Genomic DNA, 17,178 nt, shown 5'->3' with positions numbered 1-17,178 from the left:
CCTTTCCCCTGCCGACGCGCCCCCCCACCACACACACACCAGGGAAAGGCATGAAATTTAATTACCCAAAATGATACTTTAGTTCTGATAAAGGTTTTGTGGGCAGTAACCATGGATATGCCTCTGGCATCTTGGTTTCAGTGAGCGTGGCTTTGGTTGTGTAAGGTGTCAGAGGAGGAGCCCCTGAGGACTGAAGCCTGCTTTAGAAACTAGCCATGTTCCCCCATCAAGTGTGGCTCCCCTTTTCTTCCCTCTTCAGAAAGAAGACACAGCATTGCCATCTCTCTTTTTCTCTCTTTCCCAACCCCTTTACCTGCATAACTTGTGGTTTACGTGGTCTCTTTTGTACCTGTAACCTCATTAAATTGCTCCCCTGCCCCTTTAATTCTTACTTCAGGAGAAAAATTGACATTAAATCCTATTCCCTTTCAATGTCTCTAATCTCATGGTGGTAATGTGGGTCACATGTAAATTGTGAGTGTGCTTAAAAACCTGAAATTTGGAAATGGAAGTAGAATCATGCAGAACTAATGCATAACTTTGAAATCTAGATTTCCCAGTGTAGGGCTATTTGAATAATGTGAAGTCCTTTAAAACCTTGATTTATGAAAAATATTGTTCATAATTGCATAAGTTGTACTGTTTCCAAAGGAGAGAGCTTATGCTTTCCATCTGATTTTCAAAGGCCTTTATGGCAAGTTTATAGCACTACCAATGAAAATACACAAAGATCGTTCAATACCCCTACAAGTCTCCATTAAGATTTTACTGTAATTAAAGTAGGCTTTGAGTTCAAGCTCCATATTCAATATAAATTTTTAAAATGTATCTGTTTTGATGTGGAACAAAATTAAAAATCACAAACATAATAATTAAAACAATTTTTTTTTTTAAGCCCGGACTTACTGGTAGGATGTAGACTGGGGACACCCTGAAGACTACCCGTAGTCAGACCTGGACGTAGACTTAACCACTGTGGCTCAGTTTGCATGACTCTAAGGGTGATGTCAGTCCTGGCAGTGTTTCTTTATAGTGTACGTAGGATAACCGGGAGCTGCAACCCACTCACCTGAGCCGAAGAACAGTTTTTCATGAAGCCCACTGCCACGTGTCTCTCCCCAGGAGCAGTTGGTGTCTTCTAACCTCTGGTCTTTCTGTTAGCAACTAAGCACTGAGCCATTGCATCATCCCGACTCTGGTCCGAGCTTGTAGTTATGAGGTGCCCTTGAATTGATTCTGACTCAAGTGACCCTCTGTTCAGCAGGACGAAACACCACCTGGGTCTATGCCAGCCTCGGAATTATTCTTACTGTTTGAGCCCATTGTTGCAGCCACTGTCAATCTCATCAAGGGCCTGCTTCCTTTCCACTCCTCATCCCCTTCACCAGCCTGATGTCCTTCTCCAGGTACTAGTCTCTGCTGATAACATGTCCAAAGTACGTGAGAAGAAGTCTTTCCATCCTTGCCTCTAAGGAGCAGTCTGCATGCATTTTCTTCTACCTCATGTTTGGGGCTGTTGAGATCACTGTGCCTGTTTTGTAGAAACTTAAAGCCCTAAGATGTGAAAATTGAGGTCTGGCTTTCAAAGTAATTAATCAGTGCCATTCTTAAATGAAAAATTAGTTGTAGACTTCCTGATTACAATTCTCTTCCCCTAAGAATTCAGAAATACTGAGGACGGTTGCTGTTTAATTCACCCACAACTGAGGGTGTGGCTTTCGCTGCTGCTGGTTGGTTCTATTCATCTATTCCATAAGCCCCAGCCTTTGCAGTCACAGAAAACTCTTTTCTACCTGCCCCCAAGAAGGCCATACTGAGTTAACTGCACATCTTATAACAGGATTTGAGATGAAGAACAGCATATTAAGGGACTGTAGTTTAGCTTCTCTTCCTCTCCAAAAAGGAGGAAATACCGTTTTCACATGAATGATCATTTTTCATTTTTGCTCAAGAATATGACAGTCTTGAGTATTGAATAAACATGAGCACAGTAGCTTTGTTAGGCAACCTTTTTTGGGTGCAGAAGCTAATGGTTCTTGCTGTATGGATAATACAATTGATAAAATCATAACTTGTGAGTACCTATTGAGTAGAGAGGCTAGTTGATTAGTTTGTATATTATTTTAAGAAAATAAAAAAACCAAATCCAGTGCCATTGAGTATATTCCAAGTCAAAACGGCCTTATCAGACATAGTAGAGGTACCACGTTAGCGCTGATCAAGATTGATCTTAAGGGAGGCAGATTTTGACATCTTTTTCTTGTGGAGTGGCAGGTGGGTTCATATTGCAGACCTTTCCTTTAGTAGTTGAGTGTTAACACTGTACCAACAGGGTTCCTGTATTGTGAGATCTCTGGGTACCAATACAACATTAGCAAGTTAGCTGCAAAAGGGTTAAGTGAAATTGATGGTTTTATAACTGAAAAGGCTGAACTTTTCGAACACAGACATTTGAATGAATCAACCACCCAGCCTATTCGCCCACATAAATCCAGGTTCATACCTTAAAAAAGAGAAGACCCTGGGTCTCCAAGCCGCCCCCTCCCAAAAAAAAAAACAAAAAAACAAACCAGCCAAGTGGTGTGGTTTTTTACTTTCTTTTTCAATTTTTTTAACAGTTTTATTGGACATAATCCACACATCATACAATTCAGTAGTTCATATCAAGGAGAGTTGTACAAACATTACCACAATCAATACTAGAACATTTTCTTCTTTCTCATATTCCTTATTAGCTCCCCATCTCCCCCTAACCCTCTGCCATGTGTTTTTTTCATTCACAAATGTTATACTGGGAAAACTACTGATGTTTTTACCTTCTCTGTTTCAAAATCATCAATGACGCCATTAGGTTCCAAAGACCAGGGAATTATGTAAAGAGGAGTTGGAGACAGTCCCCTCCCAAAACCTTCATCTCAAGGTACTGGCTGTCAGGGCTAGTGCTTGAGCTGAGACTTGTGCTGCTGTTCTTGGTGGACTTGGAATCCAAGGCCAAGGCCCTCAAGACTACTAGTAGCAGCTTAGAAGAACTCAGTAGCTTGGGCTGCAGGGGCAGGAGAGGAGCTACCTGGCTTCTGCTGCAGTGCCCAGGCCCCAGATTACCCTCTTCCTACTACAGGACTTGGTCTCTCCAGGGAACTTAAGTTGAGTGGAGCCGCAGTATCAATAGAACCTCCCCCTCGGTCTCTCTCCCCACTCCCAGGCCACCTCAGTTGAGTCTTTCTCACAAAGAGCTACCACGGATAGGGCCTGCAAGGGGCCTTCTGGACAGCTGCCAGCTTCAGCTTTGAGCCTGATAGACATGTGGGCCAGGAGCTGGACATGGGGAGGAACCCAGGTTAATGTACATAATAGATTTTTTTACTGTTGTCATAAGTGTGAAGTTGGGTCGTGAAATAGTTGATAAGCGAGGGGTAGGTGTACTAGATTTGTATTCAGAGGACAAAGATTGAATTCCTACAGTAACGGGGGACCTCTGAAAACCACCCCCTTGTGTCCTGTCCTTTCCCACTTACTTGCTTACCATCTGGCAGCCTCTCCCACTGCCTCTTGGTTCCTGCCTACTCAGAGGCTATGATTGAGTCTGGCCTCTTTCATGCCCTATGTTCTGTTTTACCATTTCTGGGAAGAGGATTCACAGAGGGAAATAAAATGTTTTGGAATTTGGGGAAGTAGGTTTTTGTTTTGCTTGCTTGTATTTTATGAGACTCACTCTAAGAGTAATGGAAGGAGATATCAGACAATCCTTATTTTCTGTGCCTGCAGAGGACCGAATTGGATGGAGGATGAAGGGGGAAGGGATGTCCTTTGTGAGAGGAAGAAAGGGAATAATTTTGGATAGGAACTTAGGGGAGGGTGAAATAAGATTATTATATTCTGATGACTCAGTTTTTTAAGTACTTCCTCTCTGGGTTCCTGTAATCATACCCAGAGTTTGTAACGAGTGAGTGCATATTGCACAGAAACTTCAGCTTTATTTCTTGGATTCCATTTCTGCTCCAAGGAGCCCTTGGCATGGTGGCTAAGCAGGCTGGCTGCTAACCAGATGGTCATCTATTTGAGCCCACCAGCTGCTCTGCCAGAGAAAGATCTGGAAGTCTGCTTCCAGACTATTACAGCCTGGGAAAATCCTGTAGCGAGCAGGTTAGCTCCACCCTGAGTTGGAATTGATTTGATGACAGTGGGTTGTGTTTTCTGTGTTGTAATATCTCTGCTCCACTACTTCCATACCAACCCTTGGGCAAGTTGTACTCCTTCCCCATCCTGGGTCCCACTTGCATCTGCACAGCAGCATCCAGGAAGCGCTAGTGAATAGCCACTGCTTTGTTTTTCCCTTGAGCCCAAGGTGCTTATTTTAATTTCATCCTTCCCCCAAAGCTGACATTACTTACACTTGATGACAACTTTGAAATTAATGAATATGATATTTATGCGAGTGCCTGGCTCTTCAGATTAGATTGGTAACTGTGTGGGCAAAGATCATCATGCTGTGTTGTTGTTTTTTTATGGTTAGCACTGAGCACCGAACACAGTGCCTCATACTATAATCTCAGACTTTCCAACGGTCTGCACTTTACTATGTTCTGTAAGGGTCCCTCTCAACAGGCTTTCTCATGATTCTGAATACACAAACCTCTGGAGTAAGGACCTACCCAACCTGACGCATGATAATAGTGGAATCAACAGTGGAGTTTTTCATAGCCCGTCTTTGGCCTTTCCCTGTGGGCTTGAGTGGTTACTTGACAGTTTTACTACATTTTGCTCACTGTGATGATATAGGTAGGAGACAAACTAATGATCTGATACTGGTCATTGGAAGCATCTTCAACTATACACTGAACTGTAGTTCATGTGAATTATATGTATGTATAGTTATCCTACATACTCGTGTACAAGCCAGGTTTTTCAGCACATTTTTATGCAATTTTTGTGGTAAAATTAGGTGCCTCAGCTGATATTCAGGTCAGCTTATACTCGAGTATATATGGTACATTTAACTATATTTGAAGTATATCTTCAACTATACATTGGGATTGCTTGTAATTTCTGTAAATTATATATGCTGGCAGGAAAGAGAAAATTCTGTGGCCAGTGCTGCCCCATCATTCGGTGCATATTGCTCTGAAATGCACTGGAAGTAGTCGGCGTGGATCAACTAGGACGCAAGCCCCGTGTGGGCGTGATTTTGCTCACTGCCATCCTCAGCGTTCGGAAAGAGTGCTCAAACGTAGTAGGCACACACACATTTATGGAGTATTGGCTGCTTTTCAAAGTGTAAGCATCACACTGTCTTAGGATTCTGGTATTTAATTGCACCCCCCCAAATTCTAGACAACAAGGCCCCTAACTTCAAGCAGACTACCTTATATGTAGAAAGAAACATCTGTTCTGACATTAGTAACACACAACGGGTCAGTTCCATGCGGTGGTTCAGGAATAATGTTGTAAGGTGTTTTTAGCAAACTTTAGAAACTAACCGAAAACCATTAGACATGCAGAAAGTTTTGACTCCCATTTGAATGTTGGGTGGGATTAAACCGGTCAAGGCACTGCTGTATGTTACCATTGAATGCCAAAAAGTATATCCCTGGAGACAGTCACAAAGGTGAGATCTAATTAGAGATCTTGTGATGTGTGGCACACAGTACAGAATCCCAGTAATCTCCTATTTGACTTTCTCACCTGTGCTTCTGTGTAGGACAGTGGAAGACTGCCTGTGCTAGATTCTAGGTAAATCTTTATTGATAGATTAACCTCCTGTTACAACATTCATGAAAATGATGAGGACCTGCCTTGGAATACAGTATGATTTTGCTTCTTCCATGATTCTCTTTATTTAGCCCATATCTTAGGCTATTGAATTGTTGGTCAGTTTCCTGCCGTCTTTCCCTCCCAGTCGAATATTCAAGCTAATAAAGTAGAGAATGGAAACATTGTTTTCGAATGACTTTAACCTGAATTTTTAAGTGTTTCACAACTCTCAAAACCATTTAAAGAAAGCAACAAGCCCCATCATAAGAAATCTCAAAAAGGAAGAAAAGGTTCCTCCTTTAGCTTCTTGTAATTATATTTGTTGTTCTGTGGCAGAGGCAGGCTGCCAGAAGGTGGGGGTACATAATAATTAAGCAACTGCTTGCAGAGATATGACCTAGCCATTAATCATAAGCATGGAGGTAAATAAGGCTAGGGGTTGGCTGTTTCAGAGTTAAGGGAGGACAGGAATATGTTGGCAAAAAACGAGGTAGACCGAAAACTTGATGAGGCAAAGAGTAATTTGTTAGATAGTGTTTACTTGCACATGAAGTTCTTTTTCCCTGTGGTGGTCTTTAAATGCTTCCTGTTGTGTTGAATGAGAACGGTGAAGAAGGGCTGTATGAATAGTAGTTTTGTTTTGCCTCATTCTTTCCTACCCTTTATTGTAAATATCGGTGACAAAATACTATGTCAGAATCCCTTATGTATGTTCATCATGGTATTCAGCTATCACCAAACTGTTCTCCAATTTTTCTGTCACCCTCGATGGAAAATTCAAATGGGAAAGTTTTGGGCCTCAGTTGGAGAAACTTATTTGAATTAACCCCTACAACTGCTCTTACTAAATAATTCCCAAAAATTCTGTGTACTTCAAAATTCGTAATTAGGATTTATTTGAGGGCAAATTTTAAGCAGTATTGTATATAAAGTGTGATTTTTGCAAATAGTTTTACACAAGCAAGTTTCTGAAAGTTTACATAGTGTTTTTTTTGTAATGTAAGATTTTTATAGAATTAAACTGTGTTGGTTCTACAAAGGCTGATTCCATGTACTGTGTACTCTTTTCCGAGACAATACTTAGTAGGCTTCAGTTATGAATTGAATCAGGGCCCCCTCAAATGTGTTTTCAACCCTAACCTGACACATCTTCTGGGAACCAGAAAGCAGAAGCCGAAGCTACCCGGGCCCTTCTTCCAGAGCTGGCGCCTTGAAATTAAACTTCTGGCTTCCCAGATGAATTTCTGTTTGTCACAGCCACCCTTGAGTGGTTTTCCTTTTAGAACAGCCTGAGATAACTAAGACTGGCCCGTAGCAAAATGCTTAATGGAGGAAGGGATAAAGGTCTGTGACTGACGGCCCGTTTGGAGAGAAACTGCTTTCTAGAGTCAGCTAGATTAACATTTGATGCCAGTCTCTCGTATGCTCTGTGTGATTTGGGCAAATTACTTAACCTCTTCCTGCCCGCTTCCTTATTTGTTAATGGGTTAGTAATAACACAAAGCATGTGAAGTGCTTTATGTAATTTCCCAATTAGTGCACAGTAAGTGTTTGACAGGGCATCTGCTGTTATACTTACTGTCTGTTAAAACATTTGCTCTGACTTTTACTTTTAGAAGCACTGGTGATGGTGTGCTGGGAGAGAACTGGGAAGAAATGTGGGTCTAGTTTGAGGGGCCAGTCAGCTGTGGCTGCTTTGGGTGTTATCTGCCAGCCACATTTATTTGCATATGGCTGTGGTAAGGGAGTTTGGAGCACCTGGTTTTAGGTACTTGACCAGTTTCACCTGTAAGGACTGGGAGTGAAACTTCGAAGTCTGAAGTAAAACTGAGATAAGAGAATGCATAAAACTTTCTTGTGAAAGTACTACTTATTAGGATTAGGTTTTACAGTCTTTCAAGCAGAATGAGTTAAACATGCATTTAACTATTCCCTAGTGGTAGGAAACTACCAAAAACAAACAAAAAGAACCCTGAACTCACTGTCACTCAGTCAGTGCTGATTCATTGTAACCCTATAGGACAGGGTAGACCTGCCCCTGTGAGATTCCTAAACAGTAACTCTTTACTGGAGTAGAAAGCCAGCCCCACCTGTTTTCCCAAGGAACAACTGGTGGTTTAAACTGAGGACCTTATCCTTAGGAGCCCAGTGTTTAACCACTACACCGCACCTAAGGCTTTCAGCAGGGCCCTGGTGGCACAGTGGGTTACAAGTTGGGCTGCTAACTACAATATCAGCAGTTCAAAACCACCAGCCACTCCATTGGAGAAAGATGAGGCTTTCTACTTCCCTTATAGTTTGGGAAACCCTGTGCTATAGGGTTGCTATGAGTCAGAAATGACTCAATGGCCATGGGTTTGAAAAGCTTTCTACTCCCATAAATATTTCTTGATAACCTACAGAGTATGTTTTACCCTGCCCAATATGGTTACTATACATTGAAATCATCAATAGTGGTGAGTTTTTTTGGGTTTTTTTTTGAGAATAGCAGAAGTGAGGACGGTGAAATTCAGACATGTAATCAGGAGCGATCTTCCCTGGGAATAGACATTTTACTTGATAAAGTCTAGTCAGTAAAAAAAGACCCTTGAGGAGATAGATGAGCACAGAGCCTGCCACAATGGGCCCTGGTATCCTAATTGTGAGAACAGTGCAGAACACAGCGGTGTTTTTTTCGGTTAGGAGTTGCGAGATGACGCATTAAAGATTTCAGCCTTGGAAAACTCTGTGAGATCTGTTTTACTTTGTCTTATAGTCAGAATGGGTTTGATGACTGGTTTTGTTAGGTTTCTGGGATGGTTTTCATCGGTTCTTGCTTCTCAACGCTGGCAGAAGCACTGTTGTCAATCCAAGTAACAGTTACAAGGGAAAGAGAAGTTTCAGATCATACAGCCTGAGACAGTACAGCTATCCCTGGAAAGCATACAAGGCTGCATCGGGGGGAGGTGGGAGCGTGGGAAAGTTCACAACTGAAGATGGCTGCGCAGAAAACCACATGGAAGAAGTACTGGAATAAGAGCCCCTGCCTTTGGTCTCTGCTCTTTATCCCTCCTACCCTACTTGAGGGGGCATAGTTGAGGATATTGGCCATTCTTAGTGGCTAAGTCCAGGCACACCTGTGACATGATGTAGGTACCTAGTACGTGCCCAGGTTGACCACCGTGTCTAGGTGATCTTGGTCTGAGCATCCCCAGCTTTGAATCATCCCCATAGGTGTCTAATATGTATCTGATGCCTTCCCATCCTCGTTATTGTGGTGTAAGAATGTGGGAAAACAACCCCCCTTATCCCTTATCTTAATATTTACCAGTTTGAGTTTGTTTTTAAATTGGTTTAAACAGGAAAAGTTTTTGTAACATTGAGAGATTAGAGGTAGAGGTAATTAATTAGGAGTTAACACAGACTCTCTCTCTCTCTTTCAGTGATTCCTTTCGAAATCTTTCTCCTCTTTCTCAGCCAAGAAATGAGACTTAGAGAAAATGAATATGAAACTTAAAAAGTAAAATATTCTGGAAAGCCAGCATTAAAACCCATCCATTTGCACTTCAAGGGCCCAGTCTGCCCTGTCCTCAGTGATTTTCCTATGATCTGACCAAGTATCTGTGGAATGAATAAAGGAGTGAACGAATCTGACCGATTGGAATTGTTTTCACAAGCATCAGGGAGAATATTAAATTGACATGTGTATGAGTACAGCAATTAATTTAGACATGACAAAGATTTATCTTTATTTTTATTCCAACTTTAAGTCTGCCTTTGGGGAAAGCTTTAATTCACTCGAATTTAAGGAGTGAGTAGTAGTTTCAGGCATTTGTGTGTGGTTCTCATTCTTAGAACCATCAATTTAACTCCTAAGGGACTTCGAATTATTGATACTTAGTACTCTTAGGTGTGCCTGGCCTTTAAAAAAAAATCATTTTATTGGAAGCTCGTACAACTCTTATCACCATCCATCCATCCATCCATTGTGTCAAGCACATCTGTACATTTGTTGCCATCATCATTCTCAAAACATCTGCCTTCTACATGAGCCCTTAATATCAGCTCCCATTTCCCCCCATCCCTCCCCGCTCCCCCTCCCTCACGAACCCTTGATATTTTATAAAGTTTTATTATTCTGTCATATCTTACACTGTCCAACATCTCCCTTCACCCACCTCTCTGTTGTCCATCCCCCAGGGATGGACAAGAATCTATATATGTAGATTCTTTTCATTGGTTCCCCCTTTCTACCTCACCCTCCCTCCACCTTCCAGGAATCGCCCCTCTCACCACTGGTCCTGAAGGGATCATCTGTCCTGGATTCCCTGTGTTTCCAGTCCTATCTGTACCAATGTTCATCCTCTGGTCTAGCCATATTTGTAAGGTAGAATTGGGATCATGATAGTGGGGGGAGGAAGCATTTAAGAACTAGAGGAAAGTTGTATGTTTAATCGTTTCTACCCTGTACCCTGACTGGCTCCTCTCCTTCCCGCGACCCTACAGATGGACTTTCAGTCTCCACTCTGTACTCATCCTCATTTACAATGATATGATTTTTTGTTCTTTGATGCTTGATACCTGATCCCTTTGACAGCTCATGGTCACACAGGCTGGTGTGCTTCTTCCATGTGGGCTTTGTTGCGTCTGAGCTAGGTGGCCGCTTGTTTATCTTCAAGCCTTTAAGACCGGTCCACAAACTACGCCCGCGGGCCACATGCTGCCCGCCGAGAACATTTATCCGGCCTTTCGGGTGTTTTTGCCCGTTTTGTTTTTTAACTTCAAAATAAGATATGTGCGGTGGGGTCGGTGCACTGGGGCTGTCGGAGTGTGAGAGCAGGACGGGAACCTGGCAGCACTATGTCTTTCTGCAGCTTCTCTGGGGGCGAGGTTTTCCAGAATCACTTTGAACCCGCTGCCTCCGTGTGTGCCAAGTGCAGTACGGGCTGTTCTCCAGCTGCTCCAAGTACGAGCACTCGTCGCTGTGGCCAGCCTTCGCAGAGACCATCCACGATGATAGCCTGGCCAAGCAGCCTGAGCGCAATCAGCCTGATGCCTTTAAGGTGTCCTGCGGTAAATACGGCCACGGGCTTGGCCACGAGTTCCTCAGTGATGGCCCCAAGCGGGGGCAGTCCCGCTTCTGAATATTCAGCAGCTCCCTGAAGTTCATCCCTAAAGGCAACAAATCTGCCTCCCAGGAGAAGTAAGCAGGCAGCCCAACCCCAAGCAGCCACAGGCATTGGTCACCCCCCTTTAGAACTACAGCCTGCTGACCTTCAGGCAGGGAGGGCTGGATTGGGGTGGGGGGGTTTCCTGATGATCCTACCCCTTGTGCCAGGATGGGGCCGAGGGCTGGCTCATCTTGGCCTCCGAGGCTCGAGGCTGGGACTCTGGTCTTAGGGTGTCTGTGTCTTGAAAGACATACCACCCTTGGCTTCTCTCCTCAGCCTGCCGGCCCCTCCCTGCCTATCTGGTCTCACCCCTATGAGCGCCAATTCCCAAAGGGGCTCCAGCCCTCACCAGGGCCCGTGCTGACCCCCTAAGTTGTATGAGCAGATGCAACCACTACAAGACCATGTCCTAGTCGGCGGCTCCAGCATGGCCACTGCATGAATCGCTCTGGTCAAATCCCTCCACGCTCACCAGGGTACTGATGGTCTGTGACCTGCTGGGGCATGCAAGCCCATGGCACAGCCCCTGAGTCCCAGGTCTCCATCTGTGTGGGAGAGCAGCCACTGATCCATGGTCTTCCTACCAGTCCCCACTGGGGACTGGGAGGTCTTGTCCCACAGCCTGTATCTGCCAAGCCTGCCCCAAGAGAGTACGTCCAGAGCTCCTGGTGGCAGCCTCACCCTCTCCAACTTTCTGAACTGATCGGCTGGAAACTAATAAAGCAAGGAGACCCAGCAAGCTGCCGTGTCCATGACTGGGTCTGACTCCACCCTTAAACAAAAAAAGTGCAGTATACATAGGAATTTGTTCATAGTTTGTTTTTTTTCAAACTATAGTCCGGCCCTCCCAACGGTCTGAGGGACCGTAAACTGGCCCCTCATTTAAAAAGTTTGAGGACCCCTGCTTTAAGACCCCAGATGCTATATCTTTTGAAAGCCGGGCACCATCAGCTTTCTTCACCACATTTGCTTATACACACATTTGTCTTCAGAGATCGTTCAGGAAGGTGTGCATCATGGAATGACCTGGCCCTTTTTTAAGTCCTGATTTTTCTTGCACTTGGAGGAAATACAATTTTAGCACTTGGCTTTATAAGACATTTGTCTAAAATTAATAATCAAGATGATCAGACTCATATATACACATTGGCTTCATCGCTGTCTTCAGGGACGTTACAGAGGTAGCTAAAATTCAGGTGTCCTAGGTATGTTTCCTCATTCTTTGACCTAGCTGTTCTGGTTCTTTTTCAGATACAGGTACCACCCATCCATCTTGTTCCACATGATGAGAAATTTGGCATCAGTCTTCTCACCACTCTTTATTCAGGCCATTCATTACCAACTCATGTCAGAATACTTTCTAAATGTCTCTGAATTCTTTCTCTGTCATCTCGTTGCCATCTCCTGTCTCCCATGTCTCTCGGTCTGTACTACTGCAGAAGATTCCAAAGTTGCCTCCTGCTTTTGAACTACTACCTTCTTTTCTCACAAAGTAGTTTGAACTGTGTTAAAAATAGAAAAACCTGGGTAGATTTTTCTCCATTTAGTAAACACTTCCAGAATGGTAGAGTAAGAGCCTCCAAAATCCACTTCACTAGTAAAGCAGTGAGAACACTTTCAAAAATTGTCAATACCAACCAACTTTTTCAAAATTCTGAAAAGTAACTAAAGTCTTGAAACAATTTAAGTGTTCATGCAATACAAGTGTCATGGCTTAATCTTTTTTTCCCAACAGTTTTATTGGCACATAATTTACATATTATACAATTCAATAGTTCAATCATATCAAGAATTGTACAGTCATTACAACACTAATTTTAGAGCATCCCCCACACCTATGGTTAAATCGCCTTCAAAATGAGTTGTGCTATCACAGTCAGTTCTAGTATTCCATCCCCCTCTTCAGCCTTCATTTTGTATTTCCGAAATCCCCTTTTCCTCCCTATAGCCCACTCCCCTCCCTAAGTCCCTATAAACTCTGGTCCAGTGCTTCACAACTGGGAAACCCAACAGAAACAGTAAAAAACAAAATTGAAATAAGGTGGTAAGGATAAGATAATAATAATATAAAGATAAAAATACAAATATGAGTTAGAAGAAAAGACTCCTTTGACATTTAAAAAGCCAGGGAAGAAATTTTTGTCATGGAACAAGTAAGAGATACTTGCACGCAAAATAAATTCAGGCCGGGTCTGTAGGGAGGTAACTGTCCACGCGCCACGTTTGATCCAGCATAATCAAAATTACAGTGGTCTCTGCCTGCTAAGCTGTGTGAGGCTCTTGCCTATGGCTCGAGGGTATCTGCCAAAGGCTCAGTCTGGCTAGATATTCTGCAGATGGGTTTTGGTCTCCCACTGTCCTCTTCAGCCCTCTACAAATTGGGTTCATGATTTTAGCTCTGATACTTTCTCCTTCGTCATATTCGAGTTTTGTAATTGTCATCTCTGGATCATACAGGCTGGTGTGCTTCTTCCGTGTGGATTTAGTTGACTTCTTGCTTAGATGGCTGCTTGTTTGAATACAAACCTTTAAGACCCCAGACACTATTCCGATTGACAGCTGAGCACCATCTTCTTTCTTTACCACACTTTGCTATGGCACCCTTTATCTTCAGTTCTTCAGTGATCTTTTCATGAAGGCCAAGTATCAAGCAGGGCCATGTTATCAGATCTACTTGAATTGGAGCTAGAGATAAGTAGGAGTCCAGACTCCATCTGCTTGTCTATAGGGTTTGCACATTCATGGTTTATGTTGTCTGTTGTAATAAGACAAAATCACAACCCTGTAAGACCAATTGCACCAAGAGCAGCCATAAGCCAACCAGCAACCAAACAAACAGAACACATATATTCACAAAAAGAAAGAAAACCCATATAAACACCAATCCACCCCCCCTGGGGTATAAGTCGATTGTACTATCATCATCATTATCATCATCATCATCATCATCATCATCAGTTTTTCCAATGACTCAGCACTCCAGACATTGTCAGTATGGAGAGTTTGTGTGAGTACCGTTCTACCTTGAGCCACAACCTACGAGTTTTTACCCTACACAGTTTGATTTTTCATCTCATTTGATTGGGCTGTGTTGACCCTAAATATGGGGATTGATATCAGGGGGTAGAAGGTGGGGTCTTGCTGGATCAATTCTTCTAAGTGCAGATCCCTGCTCAGCGGATCAGAACTTGTCATGCCACTGCCAGGTGGGCATCGAGGTACTAAATATATGCTGATCCTGAGTCCCTTTCCATTGGACACCCACCAAACTGGGGTTTCCCCCCAAGGTCCAATGACCGCCACTTCTGTAGGCCTGGGGCAGCCACTCTGCTTGCTCTCCCACCCATACAGCCCAGTCCTTTGTCTAAGGGTGCAGGCAGCTTCGAGGCAGGGTTCAGTTCATTCAGTGGGGCCTCTATGTTAAGTCTTTCTGGTATAGCCTTTGCATTTATGTCATGCTGCCTGCAAGGTCAGCTTCCACAATCATCATGGTGCTTAGTCCATGGTGTGGTTCACCAGAAGGTTGAGTAGAAACATATTTGTAGTGTCTACCCAGGAGCATAGAATCTGGCCCATTGTCCCCCTAGGTTCCCTACACTCATTGTTAAGCATCCCTTCCGACTGTGAGGTTAGGTTAGTTCTCTTCAATCATCCACCACACTCACCAACAGAACTATCAGCTTCTCCTTCACAATGTGGATGGTCCCTGGTCTTGGCTTGAATTTCCTGAAAGTTCCTCCTTCCATTCCTGTGGGGGGCCCATTGATTTGCCCCAACCTTGTTTCGATGTCGTATAGCAGTGGTTCTCAACCTGTGGGTTTGTGACCCCTTTTGGGGCCGAACAACCCTTTCACAGGGGTTGCCTAAGAATGTCGGAAAACACATATTTCCAATGGTCTTAGGAACTGAGACACCACTCCTCTATCCGTCTCCAGGCAGGTCTGCCCCATATGCTGATACGCCCACATGCACCTAGTGTGAAGACTGTTACCCATGCCACACCATGCTTCAAGACAAAATTTCGTTTACCATATAGACTCATATATAAGCTGAGTTTTTCAGCACATTTTTAGTGTAGTTTCTGTGGTAAAATTAGGTGCCCCGGCTGATATTCTGGTCAGCTATACTCAATTATATGTGGTATTTATAATTAGAAATATATATTTCACAATATATAATTATATATTGTTTTTGTGATTAATCATTATGCTTTAATTATGTTCAATTTGTAACAATGAAAATACATCCTGCATATCAGATATTTACATTATAATTTATAACTAGCAAAATTACAATTATGAAGTAACAATGCAAATAATTTTATGGTTGGGGGTCACCACAACGTAAACTATTATAGGGTCGCAGCATTAGAAAGATTGAAAACCACTGTTGTATAGCCTCAAGTGGATGGTCATCTCCCAATTCCCCCTTCTTGAACGAGTGACCCCAGGCACTGTGGAGTCTCCTCCTTCATGCTGGCTCTTGTGAAGTGTGCAAAAGGGAGATGATATGTGGTTCATGGCCAGTAGGTAGCATTCTCACCTTTTGTTCAGGAATTGGTTCTTAAGAATGGTTTAATTGGTGTTTCTTCTTATAGTAGTGGACTCATAAATATTTGGTTCTTTTGTGACTTTCTTCACTCAGCATAATGGTTTCCAGGTCCTTCCATGTCATTTGGTGTTTCATGCTTTCAAGGTTGATTTTAGGGATGCATAGTATTCCATTTTGTGTACGTACCATAGTTTCTCTATCCATTCTTCCACTGTTGGGTATTTGGGCTGCTTCCACGTTCTCACTATTGTTGATCTGTGCTGCTATGAACATGGGTGAGCACACCTCCACTCATGTTGTGTCTCATTTATTTAGGGTATATGCCTATTAGTGGTATCACTGGATCATATGGGATTTCAATTTCCAGTTGCTTTAAGTATCACCATATCATTTTCCTCAGTGGCTGTATCTATTTACATACCTAAGCCCACCAGCAGTGTGTCCGAATTTCAATCTCTCTAGCATTTGTTGTTGAAGACATATACCAGTTTCTTCTATCTAAAATTGATCAAACATACCGTCAAGATGCATTGAAAGTTATTGGTCGCTAGAATATGAAAGCAGGTTATTGGTTCCTTGGGGTATGCTTAGGAGAAATTGGCGATAACAGTTACAGTCTTGGAAATTCACTAGGGCAGTTCTACCCTGCCCTATTGGGTCCCTTTGAGTTAGAATTGACTCAGCGGCAATTTGTTTGTTGGGTAATAACAGAGGTTAAGAGGAAATGAGAAACTAATAATGATGAGTACCAAGAACGAAGAAAATGTTCTAAAATTGATTGTGGTGATGACTGTACAATTATTCTTAATATGATTGAGCTACTAAATTGGTATTTAAAAAGTGAAAGTTGGAAACTAGGAGGAAGGAATAGTAGTTGGAAAACATGGCCTTGGTGATGGTGCTGGAAAGGAAGCTGGAGATCACATGGTAGGAATTTTGGGAGACGAACAGTTTCTTCACTGCAGATATCCTTTGAACAACATAAACACTGGCTATACACCTGAACCTCGCCAGTTAGAGAACAAAGGAGTAAAACTGACGTTTAATGGAAAGCGCTGATGTGCTCCAGTGGTACATATTAGGCTACTGACTGCAAGGTAAGCAGCTTGAAACCATCAGCTACTCTTCAGGAGGTAAGATGAGGCTTCCTACTCCCATAAAGAGTTAGTTTTGATAGTTATGTAAACTCACAGGAACAGTCCTAGAGGGTCACTATGAGTTGGAATTGACTAAATGCCATTAAGAGAGATGAGATGATGGTGTAGAAACTCAGTATCATTAACCAAACTAAGGTCAAGGTCTAATTGAGAAACGTATCATCAATTGCTCATGTGCAAGTTGAGGATGAAGCTGAAAATAATTCCATGAGAGACAAAGTATGACCTTAAGTATATCCCATCTGAATCTAGAGAGTAATGCAACAGACACTAATTATGGGAGACCAGATTAGCTGTGAAATTACAAGAACATCACACAGGATAAAACTAAAAAGGTCATTAAAAGGAAAGGGAAGGAAGGAAAGAAAGACTAAACATAGCAAAAAAGATTCTGAAACTTTGCTCTTGAACAGAGTAGCTAAAGGAAATGGAAGAAATGATAAATCTCAAGAGCTAAACAGAACATTTTAAAAAGAGTAGCATGGTGCCCCAACAGGCTAGACTGGAAAACACAAGTTTTTCTTGCTTGGTATATTTTAATTTGTTCTTCGTCAGTGGATTGATGTTGT

At 42.7% G+C, this 17,178-nt stretch overlaps 1 protein-coding gene and 1 pseudogene across 1 annotated transcript in view; both read left to right on the top strand.

Annotated features, from left to right (window-relative positions):
- ATXN7 (ataxin 7) overlaps positions 1 to 17,178 on the top strand; it is a gene marked incomplete at its 5' end in the record, with an annotated part of 118,274 nt that overhangs the window by 20,228 nt on the left and 80,868 nt on the right. The window lies entirely within an intron of this gene.
- Positions 10,567 to 10,991, top strand: LOC105978585 (annotated as a pseudogene).

Source organism: Echinops telfairi, unplaced genomic scaffold, assembly GCF_000313985.2.
Source record: "Echinops telfairi isolate 266 unplaced genomic scaffold, ASM31398v2 ScPeMD7_31;HRSCAF=116, whole genome shotgun sequence".
Classification (NCBI taxonomy): domain Eukaryota; kingdom Metazoa; phylum Chordata; class Mammalia; order Afrosoricida; family Tenrecidae; genus Echinops; species Echinops telfairi.
Note: the sequence above shows the minus strand (reverse complement) of the source record. Positions and strands in the feature narration are given on the sequence as shown.